Below are 14219 nucleotides of genomic sequence, written 5' to 3'. Positions count from 1 at the left end.
GTGCTTTTGCATATACTTATATATAACCCCTGACCTGTGTATGCTTCTAGAACTTCGGACCACTCTTGCTACTCAGATCTCTATTTGCCCTTTTTCTTTCCCTGCCTTTTACCTCCATCTTTATACACCTATGTTGACAAGTGACTCTCTAGTTAACATATTATGCATCAGACACCTTTTGTGATTTTGGATTTAAGATGCTAGGGTACATTTTCATTCTGAAGACCTAGGTGCCGATTCTGATCCGGTAAAAACCGGGTACGAACCGTCGGTCGGAGCGTTTTCTCCGTCCGACTCGTACCCGGGAAAAAAACATTACAAACATGGAAGTACGATTCGCACGGAAACACAATTTCCGTACGAATCGTACAAAACACCGACCGACGAAAATATACATACAAATGTGATCCGGGAAAGCGCCGACGTGACGTCGGGACGCATGCAGGCTGTGTGTCACGAACCAGGAAGTATGATCTGCACCGACGTCACCCCGCACGGATAAAATTCTCCGCCTGCCAAAAACTGCCGGGAAATCAGGACGACGCGCACAAGGAGCACCTGTACGCGACGGATAGCCATGGACCCGAACCTACGTGTCATCCCAGCCCTCATAGCAGTCCACCTGCTCTACAGGCACCGACGCAGACGCCGCAGAAGGTCAGAACAACACCCAGGGGCAAAGGGGGGGGCAGGGGCAGGACACAAAACCCCCACCCAAGTCACAAATCATACATGCCCTGGACATACTTGCCTGGTCACTTTGAGGGGGTGGGGGCGTGTCCAGCAACGGAAGTGGATGTACACGCGAACCGGCAACACAACAAGTCCGGTACGTACCGTACCCACGCCTTAAGAGCGTGGGTACGAGTCGTACCACGCCCATCCCTACGTCACCCCAATAATGGAGGTACGGCCCGTAGCCACGTTCCAAAGACCTGGGTATGGGCCGTACCCCCACCCGTGTATGTACAATGCGTACCAACACCCCACCTGTGGATGTACGGACCGTACCCACACCCGCGTATGTATGGAGCATACCCCCACCCCAACAGTGTATGTATGGAGCGTACCCCCACCCCAACAGTGTATGTATGGGCCGTACCCCCACCCGTGTATGAATGGAGCATACCCCCACCCCACCAATGTATGTACGGACCGTACCCCCACCCGTGTATGAATGGAGCGTACCCCCACCCCACCAGTGTATGTACGGGCCGTACCCCCACCCCAACAGTGTATGTATGGACCGTACCCCCACCCGTGTATGCATGGAGTGTACCCAGACCTGCGTATGTTCGGAGCGCACCCCCACCCGTGTATGTACGGACCGTACCCCCACCCACGTACGTATGGAGCGTACCCCCACCCCAACAGTGTATGTACGGACCGTACCCCCACCCGTGTATGCATGGAGCGTACCCAGACCCGCGTATGTTCGGAGCGTACCCCCACCCCTGTATGTATGGACCATACCCACACCCGCGTATGTATGGAGCGTACCCCCACCCCAACAGTGTATGTATGGAGCGTACCCCCACCCCAACAGTGTATGTATGGACCGTACCCACACCCGCGTACGTATGGAGCGTACCCCCACCCCAACAGTGTATGTATGGAGCGTACCCCCACCCCAACAGTGTATGTACGGACCGTACCCACACCCGCGTACGTATGGAGCATACCCCCACCCCAACAGTGTATGTATTGGAGCATACCCCCACCCCAACAGTGTATGTATGGAGCGTACCCCCATCCCAACAGTGTATGTATGGAGCGTACCCCCAGCCCAACAGTGTATGTATGGAGCGTACCCCCACCCCAACAGTGTATGTACGGACCGTACCCCCACCCGTGTATGTATGGAGCGTACATGGCCAGACACAGGAGGGCTGGGTGCAGAGTCCCCCCAGCAGTGCCCAGACACAGGAGGGGTGGATGCCTATCACTCCCAGCAGTGCCCAGACACAGGAGGGGTGGGTGCAGAGTCCTCCCAGCAGTGCCCAGACATAGGAGGGGTGTGTGCAGAGTCCTCCCAGCAGTGCCCAGACACAGGAGGGGTGGGTGCATAGTCCTCCCAGCAGTGCCCATGGAAAGAAAAAGGGTGGAGTACCCACAGATCCAATGGCCACAATTGTCAGTCAGGTGAACAAAGACCCTGCAGTACATGTAACACATGTGTGCGAGGCTGGGAGTACACACATGCATACTGCCGAAAAGGGAACATGTCCACATGAAGTCATGTCAACAGACTACATACACAAGTACAGTGATCACCAAGGATGCCACGAATGATGCAGGTGGAGACATCGCTCTGCATGCATGGCCAAAGTTGAAGGGGTCCAAAACACTCCCAGCTAATGTAGACACAGCTCAGCACAACATATTGGAAACACCCTGCAGGGAAGATGTCAGGGTACACAGAGGAAGGAACACATCTTGGGACAATTTCACCATGCAGTAACTGCTTACATGAACAAAGAAACTTAGCTAACACCTTGTGATGGCACACAGATACCAGGGTCCCCCCTATGACCAGCACACTACTACATTTCCCACACACCCAACACATGATCACCACCCAAAATCATGTAGCAGCCCCACCAACAGCAATACCACAAAAGCAGTAGTGTTCTAAGGAAAAAAAAATGGCTTTATTCAGCATTATCAAAAAATGTTTGTGTGGATAAAGTTCAATATTTACAAAGCCCATAGGGCAGTCCATGAGTCACAGCTGGATGGGGGACACAGTGGGACGCGTGTCCCCTAGCTTGCCTGCACAGTTCAGACCACCCTGTCTTCCACAGGGGGGGGCATCATGTGGGGGGAAGGACCAGGCACCGCAGGGACAGGAGGGGCAAGGGCAGACGTTGTGGGTGCAGGGACGGAGGACTCCACCACAGGGGGTGGGGCAGCGCCAAAGGAGGTGGTGAGGATGGCACTGCACACGTTAGCAAGGTCCCCCAGCGTATCCCCTGCACCCGAAGGAACCACAGGCCCCAAGGAGGGGGGGGGGGGCGGAGGAATGGGTCGCAGCGCCACTGGGGGAGGGTGTGGACAGGGGGGGCACTCAACTCCCCTGACCGGGGACTCCTTTGCCCGCTTGCGGGGTGGTGTCACTGTTGGGCTCAGGGACAGAGCAGCCATGAAGGAATCTTTGCTGGATTCGTGGCCAGGAGAGCTGAGGGGAGTGGATTTGGAGGGAGTGGATTTTGTGGAAAGCGGACTCCCACTCTGGCTGTGTGACTTACGTTTGCTCCCCGACACAGTGGGTGTGCCTACCTCACCCTGTGTGTGCGTGCCAGGAGTTGTGCGCTTGCCCTGCCCTGCTGGTGTGGTGCCAGTGTCTGGTGGGGTGCATGCATGCTGACGTCTGGGTGTACGTGGGACAGGCATGGGAGTGGGAAGTGTGGATGGGGCAGGGGTAGGGGGTGGGACGTAGCGCTGCAGGAGACCCACTGCGGCAGTCAGTGTCGAGTCTATGGACCTCAGCAAGTTGTGTTGGTCAGACTGCACGGCTGAAATGCCCTCCAAGTATGCCTCCATCTGGTTGAGCACTTGGCTGTGGCCATGGAGGACATTAAGCGTCGCAGTCTGACCAACCCGCAACTGCCGCAGGATGTCCACAGACTCGGCATTGGTGGCAGCAGTGGAGACAGGGGCAGGGGGTGCGGTGCCTGGCAAGAAGGAGACACGTGGTGACCGAGCACGGCGGGAAGCGACACGAGCAAGTGGGAGGCCGGTGATCGGAATGGAGGGGGCGGGTAGTGATGGAGTGCTGGTGTCAGCTGTGGGACCAGCCACCGCCCCCTCGGAGTGCTCAGCCTCGGACCCGTCTGCGTCATAGTCGGTGGTGGATTGACTGGACAGGTCCTCCGCTGCACTCCCGTCGGCCTCCGTGCCACTTGATGTGCCAGACAACTCTGCACTGCTGGCTCTGGTGCCCGCTCCCTCCTCACGGTCCGTGCCAGTGTCTCCCTAGGAGTCCCCCGACGATGCTGTGGGCAAGGTGAAGAGACAGGAAATAATCAGACACCTGTATACATATGTCACATGAGTCAAATCCACATAGGTCACAGTGCATAGCCTGAAAAGCAACATGAGTAACATCTACAATACAAGGTACATATGTAGGCCCTGCAACACACAGTTGGTTGACCCACCATGCCACTGACCAGAGCATGACACAAAAGCAAATAACATGATATGGATTTGGACAGAGGAGCCAGGCACTGGGGACTATCCAGCACAGCATCTGCAGCACACAGCGTTGGCGTAAAAAGGGATGAGCAGGAACCATGTCTATTAACTGTAGGCACATGCTGCAAAGGCAATACTTAAAAACATGCCCAACATTAATGGGTCAACTGCACCTTGAGTGTATGTCCAGACAAACATCACACACTGGCCAGACCTAGCAAGGAGACTTCAGGTCTAGACATGTATGCCTTGCCCGCACCAACCACCCCCTACATGAGACAATTTTTTGAGACACAGGAAGCACTTACATCTCTTAGTCTGGAATAAAAACACATGGCCTGCAAGAAATCCAGATTGGACACAAAATACCCCTGGTGCGCCGGTACAAATACATCATCTACAAATGGCCATCATCAGATCATTGTACCAAGACACACAGGCACTGGCCCCCGTGAGTATGAACAAGGGACATTTGGTCAGCCTGTACAGTGGACACATGTAGCAGAGTTTACGTAAACACAAATGGTGCCAGGGTACAATGGCACAGAGCACAACCTATGCTGTAGACACAGGGATTGTCGACATTTTTGGATTACACACATGATACCTAGGAAAAGATGCCCCAGGGGACAGTAGTGGCCACACTACTCCATGGTCCTGAATGGTAATGACTGCAACACAAGCCACCATCCCTGCACTCTGCATATCTCACACTCATGCACATCATGTCACACGCCACAAAATAGGACATGCATGCTGTATAGCAATACACGTGAGAGACACACTCCTATGTCTGGACTCAGCATCAGTGACAATTGACATGGACCCCACAAGTACTGAACTGGACAGGGCACAGGCAAGGTCCCAAAACCTATTACACACCACCCCCACACATGAAGCTGCAAGCATTGGGCACATCGATAAACTGGCAGCCTAGATAACCTTTTGCAAGTGTGACTACACACAGACCAGGGTACACATGCCAAGGAGGGGAAGGGAGGAAGGACAGCACCGCTACACTTTGGGGACCAGGAACTGCACTGCACATGTAAACCCTGGCAGTGTATCCATGCAAATGTGCACTTACAAATGCTGGTGACACACAACAAACACACATGTGCCTACCCCCTTCCTGCTGCTGCTTTTCCCGTAAGCGCCTGTCCATGTCAGGGAAGACGACCGCCAGCACACGCTTGTGGATGTGGGTCAGACGGCGGCGCCCATGGTTCTTTTGGCTCACAGGTGAGTCCCCCAGCAGGACCCGTGCGATCCTCCGCGTCCAGCACCGGATATCCTGCCAGCGTTTCCTCACCTGGGCTCGGCGCCGCTTCCGACCATCTGTCCGCCTCACGGCACTGACGGCGTCCTTCCAGATCTGCTCCTTGGCACAGGCGCCTACCTGTGAGGATGAAAAAGTGAGACAACATCAATACACCTGCGACATGTCACAGAGACACACATTAGAGCAATTTGGCTGGTTTTAACAGGGCATAGAATGCATCAAGCTCATTACACCTGTGTCATAGGGACACTTTCCGCTGTAGAAGGCAAAAAGCACTAGGTGGCAATGTAGAGTACACAGGTGGCATTAGGGGTACGACACCATCAATCATCCAGGCTCACACTGTGCATCACAAGCGACACCAGGATTATGTGCAGCACCTCAAAGCAGTCACATGCCACAGGCCACTGAGGCGCCCTCAGCAGAGTACACAGACACACACAGCCACAGGACAATCACCTGCCATTGCCAACTGCAGCTACACACCTCACTCTGCACATGTGCCACTAGACTGGGGGGTGTCACAGGTGTGGGGCTGGCCCATCACCGCAGACACACAGCACTGCTCCCTGCTCACATCAGATGGGCAGGGTATATCCATCCCTCATGCAGCTGGGGTGCTACACTCCACATATGCACTCACCCACATGACAGGGGACTTACACACACACACCAATGTCCAGGGGACAAACACATCATTTGTACACTCTCAGCACATGTACACTAAACAAACACACATCTGTGGGTACTGCCACCTGTCACACTGGGGGACCACAGATTCACATAAGGACTGTAGTAACAACATTCCCAGGAGGATTAGACAGGCAGAATGTGTAATGCCACATGCAGTGATTGTCACAGTACACACAATGCAAGTGAGGAGAGCAGACATGCACCACAGCATGCTCTGGCTGGGAGACATTAGGCACTCCCCCACCCGGGACCCACCCTACAGTACATTGCATGTGTGTTACACCTGGACACAATGGCAGAAGTCACAGTCACCAAAAAGGGGCACAGTCTTTGCTAGTGGACTCAGCACTCACCTGAACCCCTGGTCGACCATACAGCATGGGGTACTGTGGGAGGATCACATCCAGCAGGGCTTGGTTCTCCTCCTGGGTGAAAGGCTGGGCCCTCTCCACAGACCTGGACATGGTGCCAGAGGATTCACGAGCAGCAGCAGTGCAGTTGAATCAAAGGATGTGCAGGCAAGTGCTCTCTCATGGTACCTGGCTGCCTTATATCTACCTTGCTGCCCTGTTTCATTCACAGGAGTACAGAGTGATTGGTCACTCACATTTGCATCCTATGTTTCCTCCAATCCCTTTAAACCTACCACAGTCAGTGCCTTTGCTTTTTTTTTTGAGCATGATGTCAACTCAACAACCACTTTGCAACAAAGTAGATTCTTTCAAACCGACTTTTGCTGGGCACCTGATGAAAAATGACAACCAGTATGCATGAAGGGCTTTATACTTGTCCCTCATGTGTCCCCTATGTAATTTGGACATTCACACACAGGTACGGTGAGTTCCAGGGCCCTAGGGCACCCCAAATGCATAGAAACGGCCTGTACACGCGTGTGTACGGGGCGTATCACTATGGGTACGCATACGCGAGCAAAGCCATAGTGAAACGGCCCGTACACGCGTGTGTACGGGGCGTATCACTATGGGTACGCATACGCGAGCAAAGCCATAATGAAACGGCCCGTACACGCGTGTGTACGGGGCCGTACACGCATGTGTACGGGGCGTATCACTATGGGTACGCATACGCGAGCAAAGCCATAGTGATACGGCCCGTACACGCGTGTGTACGGGCCGTTTCACTATGGCTTTGTTCGCGTATGCGTACCCATAGTGATACGCCCTGTACACGCGCGTGTACGGGCTGTTTCACTATGGATTTGCTCGCGTATGCGTACCCATAGTGATACACCCCGTACACACGCGTGTACGGGCCGTTTCACTATGGGTAGGCCTACGGCAGCACTCCCATTGTGATGGGGAACGTACACACGCCCTCAGAGCGCATGTACGGTGCATTCCACACCTGACAGTGGTGACAGGCAGCACACAGAAAGGAATAGAGCTGACATACTTGTCCAAGGCTGGACATCAAGGCATTGTCTGTGCAGTACTACATGTGTGGGGAACAAGTGTGTCAGGCTGTAATGTGGCACATTACTCCTGAGTTGTGAATGCAATAGATGTATGATGAGATGTGTACAGATGTCATGTGTGATGGTGGACTATGTGCCAGACATCCCCTTCACTCCTTTGACATGTGTGCATGTAGTACAGAACACTTGTGAAAAGCGTCACTGCCATGGCACAGTCAACAACACACGCAACTGTCCCCTGATGCCAGCTACAGGGGTTTTCACACCTGACATGTGACTTACCGCGTTGCACGATGTGACTATGTCATGTATGTGTCGTGTGTTCCCATTAGCTTGCTGTAGGTGTTTGGTCAAATGCATCTGCAGTTGCTGCAACCAACATGTGTCTGTGTGTAGATGGCCATGGCACAGTGTTACGCATACCAGGCCACATGTGGAATCCGACGTAAGGTGTGTGTGTATGCATCGACACGGAGTTTCAAAACAAGGACATATCTGCATCCTCTCAATGTATGTGGGATCATTCTTGAAATGTAATCCTTCATGGCAAGGTGTGTGGTCTGTCCTTTTTCTATTACATGTGACCTGTGCCTCTAGTGTTCCGCAACCTGTCTGTACAATAAACATGCTTCCTCTGCACATATTTGGTTGTCTGTAACTCCTGCAATGAGTCTGCCTGCTCACTTACACTGGCCCACAGCTAGTTTCATGGCATGGCATTATGAGGTTGAGAATAAACGTTTGGAGCTGTCTCTTGGTAGGAGTGTCACATGGCTGGCATACGTGTCCAGGGCATATTGCACAGACCTGACTCTGTATGTAGCATATGTGTATGGCCTGTTGACCATGTGCTCAGTACATTGACATTGGTGGTGTAATGTACTCACTCTTCGTTGTCCCTTCTAATTCACTGCAGGGCTCCGCCACTCCCTCGAGCAATTCCGGACTTGGCTGACATGCGGGAAAATGACTGTATACGCCGCTACCGCTTCCCCCAACGTTTGATTGAGGACTTGACGACACGGCTGGCAGCACACCTCCAACCGCTCCACAGGTATCCTGGTGCACTGACACCCAAGGTGAAGGTGATGGCAGCCCTACATTTCTTGGCCACGGGTACCTTTCAACATACCATTGCCCATGTCGGTGGGATGTCCCAAACCATGTTAAGCCGTGTTCTGCATGATTTTGTAGAGGCCATGTTGGAGCACCTTGATGAGTTCATAAAATTCCCAACTCCTGAGTAGTTGACAGCTGTCAAGCGTGAGTTCTATGCACTGGGAGGGATGCCCCATGTCATTGGGTCCATAGATGGAACACATGTGGCTTTGGTACCACCACAGGCACAGGAGGTAGCCTTCCGTAACCGCAAGCATTACCACTCCGTTAATGCCCTTGCAGTGTGTCTTGCCAACATGGTGATTTCACATGTCTGTGCTCGTTTCCCAGGATCAGCACACGATGCGTACATTATGAGGCGTAGCAGGGTGCCTGAAATGATGCTGCAGCTGCGCAACGAACGAGCATGTATTGTTGGTGGGTATACTCTGGCAGTCCTGTATTTAACGTCATCTTCCTGTCTTACTGCTTCTCCTGACCCACTCTTGTCCATGATGTTTCCATGTAGGGGACGCTGGCTATCCCAACATGCCATGGCTGATCACGCCTCTCCGCAACCCCCGCACGGCTGCCGATCACCGCTACAACAACGCCCATGGGCGGACCAGGCGAGTGATAGAGAGGACGTTTGGCCTCCTGAAGAGCCGATTCCGTTGCCTCCACAAGACCGGTGGCGCACTCCCATATGCACCGGTGAAGGTCTGCAAGATATTCCTCGTGTGCTGCATGCTGCACAACATGGCAGTGGAGAAAGCTGTGCCACTCATCCTGGATCCAGATGAGCAGGACCATCCACCCGTGGAGGATGAAGGGCTTGGGCATGAGGCAAGTGATGTGGAGGAGGAGGATGCAGCAGAGGACATGCGGAGTCGGCTCATACGCGACTTCTTTGCTTAGTGGTGAGTTCCAGTGTCTGAGTGTGCACGCATTGGGCTGTGTGTGGCATGTGTTGCAATGTGTGTGTCCATCTGCATGTCTTCCAAGTGAGTCTGAGGTGTGTTTGGATGTGTCACTCGAGTGATGGTGCAATAGAAGAATGTTTTTCCAGAGTCATCATTCTCACCTAGCATGTTGACAACCTAATACGTGTCGAGTACATGCACATGCATGCGGATGTACTTCTTTTGGCTGACTTCTGGTGTGTCTTCCATCCACAGGTACTTGCGCATGCTGTCTGCTGGTGGCATCGTTGTGCTCCTGCTATTCCTCATGGACACAGCAACATGTGCTGAATCAGCGTTACATGCACGGACAAGTTTGAAAATCTCCTTCGGGTAAGGGATGCAGCACGGCTTTTTGGGAGTGGTATTTGTTTTGAATGTGTGTGCACTGCTCCTGTTCATGTTTGGTTACTTAGCATACATGTAGAATCATCATGGGGCACATGACCTGGAGCAGAATTCACCTGAATTGATGGTCAGACTTGGTGACAGTCATCTGTAATGGGATTGTGATGGAGCCATCAATGTGTGTAACACTGGCCTCGGAAACATACGGGTTGCACCGGGTTGACATGGTGTGTGAATTCCCCATTAGGGGCTCAATGGTGTATAGCAGGCTCTCCGTGAGCAGCAGGGGGTGTTTAGCTGTAACCCGTCACTTGTGTGCCAGTGCCATGGATTGTCAGCATCTGTGGTGCTAAGGGGGGTGCCAGTGTTGGTCCCACGTGTTCATCCACATGACCTGTGTATGTGTTGACAGAGTAGCATTAGTATTCGACACACATGAGTAATAAAGGTGTCCCTCTGCCTCCAAGGTGCCTCATCTCTGTCAATGGTGGTCTGTTGCCACTGTGCATGCGGCATGTCTGGCATTGTTCTCAGAGATGGTGCATATGAGTCTATGTGTAGAGTAGCAAGATGCAAGCTGTTTGTCAGGGATTAGATTCTGTATTGTGCATGATGTCCATGGCTGTGTAGGTTTTGTGGCATGTCAGTCTCCACGACGGCCACCGTGCCGCATGTGAAGCCATTGTGTGTGTGTGTGCCATGTTGAACCAGACATTCCTTCCTTGACATACACCTTTTGCATGGTTCCTTCCTGAGATCCTTGTCTTTGTGTGCTACTTGTGGCATTGTTTCCTTGACATGGAGCATGCTGCTGCAGGCCCTGCTGCAAGGGCACCCAGTGTCCACGCAAATGAGCTGGTGTCCATCATGGATTGCTTGCTGACATGTGCTATGCTGATCAGCAGCATCTGTGCCTCATGCGGCAGCACACTCTGCATTATGCACAAGATCCCCAGTTCCATCCACCTCAAGGCAAGAGGGAGACCATCCCCCAGGTCAACTATGGCATCCGTGTCTACTCCTACCCTGCACTCTACTGACATGTGCGTTCAAAATCCCATGATACTTGTCCACATCCAGGGTGCATCTGCACAGCTCTGCTACTACATCCGGCGACCAGGCCACATCAACGTCCAACAGAGATGGGGGGAGTGGATCACTGCCAGCTGCAGGATGACCTTCTCAATCCACGCACACCCTCAGGATGCAGCCCACACCCACAACACAACCTTGTGGCACTGTGATCCAACACCCAATTGTGCCATCTCCATGCATACAACCTTGGCTGGCCCACCATTCTCCACATCCACCTGACTCAAGCATGCTGGACATGGTTCTGCCACATGTCTACACATACCTGGGACTCCCACCCCAGGACACTCCACATGATCCCTGACCTCTGCGCATGACTGTTGCTCTTCTAAATAGGTCTATGGGCACAGTTGTGCGGGCACACCCTCAGCTGGTTGGGCCCATCACGGGTGAGTATGGTGCTCCATGTCTGTCTTGGATGGTACGTTGTGACCCATGTGTGTCCTGTGCCAGACTCAGACCCCAGAGTATGGTGGTTCGGAGTTAATTCAGAAATCATGCATGGTTTGACTTTACAACACACACATGTAATGGAATAATCCAAAATGACGGCATCATCTTGTGATTGTGATGAATTTTATTAGTGCTGGGGTACGTGTTTGGGGGGGTGACAAGAGGTGCTTGGCGGGAGTGTAGAATCCAAAGTTCAGAGGGGGAGTTGGTGTCCTTGCCATTGACAGTCATCAGAGTCTGTGCCACAGTCTTTGTCAACATTGGTCAGACAGTGACCAGCAAGGCCATGTGGCAGAGAATGTCCTTTGCTGCTGTGCTGCTGTTGGGCCAGAGGGCCAGGTGCCAGGCCAGGTGACCTGGGAAATGGTGATGTTCCGCTGACTCTCACGGTCTTTTTCGTGGACGACCCACCTTCCTGTGGGGACCCTCAGATGCCTGGCTTGACGGTGCAAGGGACTCTCCGTCAGATGAATCCTCCTCCCTCCCTGTGTGTGGTGCTGCTCTATGCCTGGTGGCACAGGGAGGGTTTGCCAGGCTTTGGGCGATCTGACGGAGGGATTGGCTCACGTCCCTGTGCACCGCCAATTGCTCTGCATGTCTTGCCTCCATCCTGGCATGATGCTCAACCTGCAGGGCCTTCATCTCATTGAGGGTCTCCACTACCTGGGCGATGCCTCTGGAGTTACGCCGGTATGCATCCAGGATGGTTCTGACGTGTGCCGGGTCCTGAGCCAACTGGGCAGGTTCGGGCCTCCGCCGCCCTCCACTCCCACCACCCCTGCCCACTTGCGCCTGGCCTGCCGTTGTGGGCACATCGGGTCTCCGGGACCCCTGAGGGATGGCATTTGCAGTGTCACCTGCCTCCTCCTGGGTGCCCGGAGAACCTTGTCCCTCCTGGACAGACTGGCTGCGTTGTTGTGTACGGGCAGGGCTCCTGGGTGTCTCCTGGGATGTGGCAGGAATGGGGGTGGTGGTTGGCACAGTTGTACCTGATGCAGGTGCTGCAGGTGGATGGACACCAGAGGGGCCAGGTTGGTCTGGGTCATCCACGGAGTGGTGAGAGTCGTCGCTGCCGGTGGGGTCCTCTTCATGCAGAGCCTGGTCCTGTGAGTCTTCCCTCCCAGTGTTGGGGGGAGATCGATGACGTTGACCTGTGTGTGAGAGAGACAGTGTTAATTGTGTCACATGCGACATCCATGTTTCATTCTTTTTGATTTGGCACAGTTCCTCTGGGTGGTTGGATTTGGCTAGCATTCCTCACACAGTGCACTTGTGCATGGGTATGTCCCTTGGCCAGAGCTGTCGACACTTTACCTATGTGTGACACAATCTTAGTTGATGCATATTTTGTGAACGCAGTCAGCAGTGTAGTGAGCGGGCGTAGCAAGCCATGCAGAGCCGCCTTACGTGTTGCACTGTACGTGGCCAAATGGTGTTTTTTCCATGCAATTTGAGAATGCAGGTAGGTAACTTAACAATTTGTGACAGGGTTCTGACGAACACAGTGGGTAGGTATACTGGGTGTAAGGTTCTGTTTGTGCGTGCAGCACGGATGTACTCGTGCACAGATTGACACATGGCCTAGTGTTTATCAAAGGTTGAAGGGGGGGTTAAGGCACTGCCAAACCTTGTCTACATGCACACAGTCCACCTGCTGACGAGCGGACATGGCCACACCACCCAAGGGTGATTTGGTCTCCCTCTGTCTCCCTTTCTCCCTCCTTCTGTCGGCCTCCTCCCTCTCTCTGTCTCCCTTTCTCCCTCCCTCTGTCAGCCTCCTCCCTCTGTCCATCTCCCTCTGTCTCCCTTTCTCCCTCCCTCTATCAGCCTCCTCCCTCTGCCCGTCTCCCTTTCTCCCTCCTTCTGTCAGCCTCCTCCCTCTGTCCGTCTCCCTCTGTCTCCCTTGCTCCCTCCCTCCATCAGCCTCCTCCCTCTGTCCGTCTCCCTCTGTCTCCCCTTCTCCCTCCCTCTGTCAGCCTCCTCCCTCCCTCTGTCTCCCTGTGTCCACCTCTGTCTCTGTCCCTCTCTCTGCCCCTCTCCCTCCCTCTGTGTGTCACCCTCTGTCACCTCAGCCCAGCTTCCTGGGCACACACAGTTTGCAGGTCTTGCAAAGGCCATTGGCTTGTTCATGTGGGTTTGTTTCTTCTCTGCGGGCACCCATTGGGCGTAGTGTCTGAGTCTGCGCTGCTGCTGTGGCGGTGTGTGCTGACACTCTTTCAGTGTGCTGCGTCTTCATTGGCTGCTGTTATGTGCAGCCATGGTATTCAGGCACTCAAACATTTCCTATAACGACGCTCTGTGGAGTTATTGGAGCATTCTGAGATGCTCATTGAAATGTCGCTCCTGATCCTCAAACATAATACCTTTCTTTTAATAGCGAGTGGTACCTGCTGACCTGCTCCGTCATTTGCCTGTCTCTTTATGAGATGGTTTGAGGCGGAGCACATCTGGGGTCCCTCGAGAGCTAGATGCCAGGAGTACATTTTATACTATGGGCGTTACATAGATGGCTGTTTACTGATATGGACAGGCAGCAATGTGGATCTTGCAGGATTTTTTGAGCACATGAATAACAAGATACACAACATGACATTTACCATGACAGAGGACACAGATAAGATCATATTCCTGGACGTAGAACTGTTTCAGGAAAAAGGGA

The sequence above is a fragment of the Triturus cristatus genome, chromosome 7 (genome assembly GCF_964204655.1).
Source record: "Triturus cristatus chromosome 7, aTriCri1.1, whole genome shotgun sequence".
Lineage (NCBI taxonomy): Eukaryota > Metazoa > Chordata > Amphibia > Caudata > Salamandridae > Triturus > Triturus cristatus.
The sequence above is the reverse complement of the archived record's forward strand: the minus strand, read 5'-3'. Positions refer to the sequence as shown.